Source organism: Benincasa hispida, chromosome 6, assembly GCF_027475165.1.
Source record: "Benincasa hispida cultivar pf3 chromosome 6, pf3_genome.v1.1, whole genome shotgun sequence".
NCBI classification, from domain to species: Eukaryota; Viridiplantae; Streptophyta; class Magnoliopsida; order Cucurbitales; family Cucurbitaceae; genus Benincasa; species Benincasa hispida.
In genome coordinates, this window is record NC_143483.1 from 13320459 (window position 1) to 13328135 (window position 7677).

The window sequence follows — 7677 nt, forward strand, 5'->3', positions numbered from 1 at the left end:
GGGAATGCAAAAATAACTCAACAAATACAAATGGTTAGAGGTTTGGTGGTAACCAACCTATTCCTTTGGTAAGTCCTATTCTTTTGGTAGATAGACAAGACTTTATGTGTGGGCAACCTTAATATCCTTAACACCATTTATTTGTAATAATAATAATAATAATAATAATAATAATAAAAGAACTAAAAAGCTTTTAAAATTGTAATTATATAGATGCTTGTTAATTGTTATGGAAAAAACTTATTCATCTAATATATTTTTTTTCCATATGCCTCAATACTACTAGATCCATCCATAATATTATTTGAATATTATATAATATCCAATTTCACTTTTATTATAATTATCTAGACTTTTTAAAAATACAAATATGACGACTCAAACAAACACCCATGTGACGTTCAATTGAATGATGTATGAAATTATTAGCTTACATTTATTATTTTTAAAGACTCAAATAATATCTCATTTAATTATCAAAATAGCAACTATATAAACTTATTAAATACGTGGAGTCGTTATCTACTTGTCTCAATTAAATGAAATCATAAATAAACTGATATCTTGAGTAAAAAAAAAAAATCAGAATAGAACAAAATTTGACTACATCAAAGTTGACTTGTAAAAATCTCCACATACAACTATACCACCTTTAGAGTCTTTAAAACTATAAAGTATTTTTTTAATTAATTAAATTTACCTCAACTATTTTGTTTCTCCGATATAAATCAAATATAGCTCTACGTAATCATCCATTATATAAATCAGGTCGTGTTTACCCATTCTAACGAAAATGAGTGTAATCATAATGAAATTTCATTGATAGATCAATCAAAATGAGTCATAATTATAAACGTAATTAGATTGTTTTTTTTTTATCAGGTTTATTTAGAATTTTGAATATCTGTCACATTTACTATTACCGTTGCTGTTATCATTACTATTTAGAGTTAAATGGTAATGGTAACGATAACAGAAATAGTAAATATGACAGGTTTTGCGATTCTCATGTTGTAACAGTACTATAACGACAATGGTAATGTAATTTCGAAATACAATCGAATTGATCACTCTCCACTCCACAATTGGATTGCACCTTTTGATTATCGATTTGTTAGTACAAATATGACACACAAATAAACAACACCAAATGTAATAAAATGGGACCCACTTTTTAAATTACCATGGTCGATTACGTTTCGCTTGGAATAAACGTAATCTCAATGTTAAAAAAAATTATAATTAAATTAATTGGTGAGAAAATGAAGTTCTAAAAAAAGTTATATTCATAGCTATTTTATGAAATAGATATATATATGTATATATATTGATAATACAAGCTGTCAGTTATAAAAAATTTCTTCATCAACCACTAATTCAAAATAACATAGTGATCAATATAATAGGCGAAAAAGAAAACTCTTTCCAAGGAAGAAAAAAATGGAATGAGTACAAAGAAAAAATCGAGAGGCCCATATGAGTTTGGAATTGGATCATAAATGGTGTGAAGGGGATTTGAGAGGGAAATTTAGAATAATCCAAATAGTATCTAAATATTCAACCTTCCATGTCCACAAATGTGTGAAACTTAGAATCTTAGGCATCTACAATTACGTGATGAACATGAATAAACTTGATAAGTCGATAGATAAGGATATAGATATTTAATCATTTATTCGATTTTTTTAAATACATTTTTAATTGAAAAATTTTAACATTAAAAAAAGTCAAATTATTTACAAAAATAGCAAAAAGAAATATGGATAAACACTGATACACTTCTACCAGCAGATGCAAAGTTATCTTTCAAACAAATTTGTTGTATAGTGATATGTCATTTTCTTCAAGATCCTGATTGTAGAAAAGCTTTGGTGAAATATGTTTTGTTCTATCTTCTTTAATATATTCTCCTGTGATTTGGGATATGCATGTTGCGTTATCTTCGTGTAATATTATTGGAAGATTTTTATTAGAAGACAAACCATATGTTTCACGAATGTGCCGAGTCATTGATCTTAGCCATACACATTCTTGACTAGCCTCGTGAATTGCAAGAATTTCAGCATGATTTGAAGAAGTAGCCGTTATGGTCTGTTTCACTAACCGCCACGATACAACCCTTCCTCTATATGTGAATAGATATCGTGTTTGAGATCTAGTTTTGTGTGGATCAGATAAATATCTAAAACCTGCGTAATCACTAGATCAAAATTTGATTTTTTTGTAAAATAAACCCATATTAATCGTTCATCGGAGATAACATAGTATATGCTTAATTCCGTTTCAATATCTTTTTCTTGGAGAAGAACTATATCTTGCTAATAAATTTACTAGAAATGTAATCTAGTATTGTATTATTAGAAAAATACATAAGTGCACTAATTGCACTAGGAATAGTAACCAATTCTCTAAATCTATGGAGTTCCCCCAAAAATTAAATGGTACTTCGGGATAAAGAAGTTCTTCACTATTGTCTCGAGGTTGAAATATATCTTTCTTCGCATCTAGTGAATGAATTTCTATTGAAATGTTCAATGGATGTGCTTTATCCATATAGAACCTTTTCAAAATTGTTCTGTATAAGTTGACCAATGAACAAATATCTCATATGCTAAATGTTCAATTTGTAAACCAAGAAAAAATTTTGTTTTTCCGAGATTTTTCATCTTAAATTCTTTCTTTAGATATTCCATTGCTTTTGAAAGCTTTTTAGGAGTTCCAGTTTTATTTAAATCATCAACATATACAGTTATAATAGCAAATTCTGACTGTGATTTCTTTATAAAAACACACGAAAATATTGGATTGTTATGATATAATTCTTCAACAAATATCCACTCAAGCGATTGTACCACATTCATCCCCATTGTTTCAATCCATATAACGATCTCTGTAACTTTATTGAATAACAATTCCTGAAAATTTAATTTATATGTTTCAGGTATCTTAAATCCTTATGGGATTTTTATATAAATATCCTTATCAAGAGATCTATATAAATATGCTATGACTACATCCATAAGATGCATGTCCAAATTTTCATACACAGTCAGACCAATTAAATATCTTAATATAATTGCATCCACCACTGGAAAATACGTCTTCTCATCATCTATACCGGGTCTTTGTGAGAAATCTTGTGCAACTAGTCTTGCTTTATAACTTGCGACCACACTATTTTCATTTGTTTTTCTCGCAAACACCAATTTGTATCCCATAGGTTTGACACCTTATGGTGTTCGGACTATTTGTCAAAAAATCTGACTTTTTGAAAGTGAGTTTAATTCTGCCTTGATTGCTTTTTTTCACCGAAACCAATCTTTTCTATATTGACATTTTTCAACAGATTTTGGTTTAGAATCCTCATTTTTAGATATAATATCAACAGCAACATTATGCACAAATATATTGTCAATATCACATGAATTTGGTTCCATCTTTTTCCTGTCATGACATAGTTTATTGAAATCTCATTATTATCTTTAAGTATTTCACTTTCCTCACTAGTCATGTCAATTATTTTTTCATGGGTACTTACATCCTCAACCAAGTCTTTTTTACTATTAATTATTTTTTTTTTGCGAAGATTTTTATCTTTGGAATCACTGGTCTACCACGCTCCTAACGTGTTCTAGACTCATTAGTGACAACTTATTGTGTTGAGATATCAATTTTTGAACATTTGCAAGTTGTATATGTGATTTAGTTACTTTCTTTGCATCTATAAATGCATCTGGTAACTAATTTGCTATATTTTGCAAATGAATTATCTTCTGAACTTCAAGTTTACATTAATTTGTACGGAGATCTAAATGAGACAATAACGATGCATTCCATGTAATTTATTTTTTCAACTTTTTAATTTCTCTCCATATTGTTAGAAAATTTGTTTCACTAAAATGATAATCAGTAAATCATGTGGTAAATACATCACCGTTGGGGGTTCAAGATATTTAATAATTGATTATGAATAATATCCAATGTATATTCCTAACCCTCTTTGAGAATCTATCTTAGTACGTTGTGGTGGAGTAATTATAACATATACCGCACATCTAAAAATTTTCATATGGGTAATATTTGGTTCATGGCCATAAGCTTTGTAATGTCTCTGATGTAGGAAGCTTGGCTCTCATAAGTAATGGTCTAGCAATTAACTACAAACGTTTTATAAATGATTATGCTAAACCATTTTGTGTATGAATATGAGCCACGAGATATTCAACATTTGTCCCAATTGACATACAATAACTATCAAAAGTTTATAAAGTAAATTCACCAACATTATCAAGACAAATAGTCTCAATTGTATAATCAGGAAATTGTGCTCTTAACTTAATTATGAGCAAGTAATCTTGCAAGTGTAAGATTTCGACTTGATAATAAGCATATATGACCATTTGCAAGATGCGTCTATTAATACATAAAATATCTAAATGGTCTACTTGGCAGGTTAAGAGCTGAAGAATCTTCTGGCCCTTTAAATATTCATTTGAATTCTCAATAATTCTTCTTATTATTATAGACCCTGGATGACCTAATTTGTCGTGCCAAGTTGTAAATATGTATGGATTCATGAACTTTAGGTTCATTGTTTCATATGTTTCAATTACTCGTATATGAGTATAATATAATCCAAATAATAAAACAGACAACTCTTTCGGTATACGTTTTTCATATGAGACAGCAGATATGATATAAAGATACTCCATATTATTCTTTCTATTAATCTTAATACGATAACCATTGCAACGTATATATTTAAAACTAAGTAGATTTCTCTTTTATTTAATAGAGAATAATTTATTGTCAATTGTAAATTTTGTTTCTCTATGCAAAATAATATTTGCTTTTCAAACCCTTCAACTAGATTTGCAGAACCTGATATTGTATTTACTTTTGCTTCGAGCATTGTTAGTTTGGAAAAATATTTTCTACTTGTAAGTATTGTATGTGTAGTTACACTATCTGCCAGACATAGATTTTCTTTACTCATTTTTTAATCACCCAACATATGAAAATGATATAAATTTCTTCACCAAAAGACAATAATTACAATAAGAAAAACAACATTTGGAATATACAAAGGTTAACATCTACAAAAAAGAAGAAATGAAGATGGATAAAAAAACAACAACATTAAGTTTAGATATTTTCAAAGTCAGAGGAAACACTCGATGTTCCATCAATTATGTCATTTTCTCTTTAGGAGATTTAAATAAGTCAACCACATCGAAATTTGTCATATGAGATGACTCAACTATGTCATTATCCTGATATGCAAAATTTGCTCCCACATTTTTCTCTTGTTCCTTCGGGGATTCTTGATAGAGATCGACTACGTGTTTTGACGTACAACAAGTATGTAACTAATGCCCAGTCAATTCGTATCGGAAGCATTTATTTTCAATACTTTTTGAGCTCTTATCTTGTGGAGTTTTTTCTTTGTGATCATCATTTTATGTGGTTCTTTGAAATTTGAATAATTATAACGACCACCACGAAAATAATAATAATTTCTTCCTCTGTCGTAGTCACGATCTCGACCACGATTATTATTAAAATTCACAGTATTCACTTTAGAGAATGTTGTTGTTCCAGTTGGTCGAGATTCATGGTTTTTCATCAACAATTATTGAAAATTACAACATTCACTTCAGGGAATTTTATTGCTTTAGTCGACTTAGATTCATATTTTTTAAATCAATAACTCGTTATTTCATTCAGCCACGAGAAGACATCAAATGAGTGCAGAATACTTCTAAAATATTTCTCTTGATATTGCTATTGCAGAAGCACATCCGAAATGTAGAAAAACATATTCTCTAACATATTGATTTAAAATTTTGGAGCCTTAAGTGCATTCATTTATGACGAGCTTTAGGAAGAAAATTTGTTTTCTGGTGATTACATTTTTATGGCATCCAGGTGTATTTTGACATCAAATGCTAATGACAAATAACTATTATCATTAATATCAAATGCTACAAATTCCAATTTGATAATATTTTTCAAGGTAACACTATTACGAAATATTCTATTTATATTAGAAATTTAATATATATCAAATATGTAGAACAACGTCTAATTTATTAATTATAACTAATGGGAAAAAACCGATATACCTTTAGTGGGAAAACGATTGAAGCGTGTTGATAATGTGTTGTGAACTTGAAGAGTACAACGAGAACACAAATACCAATATAATATAATATAATAAGTAAATAAGTAAATATTAAAATAAATTAAACATAATATCTAGACAAACAAAATAAAATAAGAAATTTCTCTAAGTTCTCCACTTTCTGCAATTTTCATGGAATTTGCCCAATGTGTATCTTCCAAATCCACTAAATGTCACTCTTTATAGCCAATTTGGCAAAGTATGAAGTGATTACATGGACACCGATAATGTATAATGTTGAGACATATAGACAACATTTTGAGAAATTGGGACATGACACATGGTCAATGAACAGTAAGTATGTGCATCTAATGAACATCGATTATCATAATATTTATAATATTATCCGTTTCTTTAGTTTGACATAAACAAGTTAATATTTGACCATGAGATTGACGATGCATATACTAAGTTAGATGAGCTATACTCACATTGACTAATAATAATATCTTATCTATTTTATATTAATTGTTTTTTTAGTACATATATTGTCTATTATTCACAATACATCATGGATGATTTAGGCAAAGCTTGCATGAAATGAGACTCATTCTGGATGATCTTTTGATTGAGCAAAAATAGATCTGTGATATTTCAAGTTTTTGAGAAATGTACTAAATATTTTATTCTGTAGTGATATTGATAAATAGTTCATACCAGCTGATGATTTTATTAATTACAATATGTGGTTCATATTAATGCTAGTCATCAAATATTCAACGATTTTTATTTTATTTGATAATTTGAGTGGAGTTCAAAATATTCATCGATCAAGATGTATATCTTCAAGATAGAGGATAAGAGATTTGAATCTTCCAATATCTCATATGTTGCTGAATTGTAAAATAAAAATTATAAGATAAATTCTAAAAAAAAATGTTATAATAGTCTAAATAAGTACAATGATTGTCTTTATTTCTTTTGAAAGATCATGGATTAAATCTCCATATTCATTATTGTTATGGGTGATTTTGGATCAAAGGGATAAATCCAATCAATAAAAGAAAAATGAAACTAGATCAAGATCAAATCAGAATTATGACGAGACAAGGGAGGGGGGTTAGACCTTTGGGCTCAACTTCGAGGCCGGGGAGCCTAGTCGACCCAATGTGCTTGAGTTGGGCCTTCAGCCCTACTTCCTTGGCAACCTTGACCCCACCTCTTCACTCGAGACTGAGGAGCCCAACTTTCGCACAAGGCATCCCAACACACCTCGAGCCTAAGAATCCCATATAAGAATCTAATTAGGTTATCAAATAACCAGATTTCAAAATGGAACAGAAGAAGACCTAGGTCAACATCTTTTATAAATATGTAATTGTAGTTTCATATCAGTAATTTGAAACTCTTTTAACTTTCACACTATTTCATTATCTGACTTAAGCATTGGAGTGTATGTGACATACACCACACTAATATGCAATTTTTTTTTCAAGCCACGTTTTTCTCTCGTTCAAATAAATTCATTACTGATATTAAGTGAAGGTGAAGTG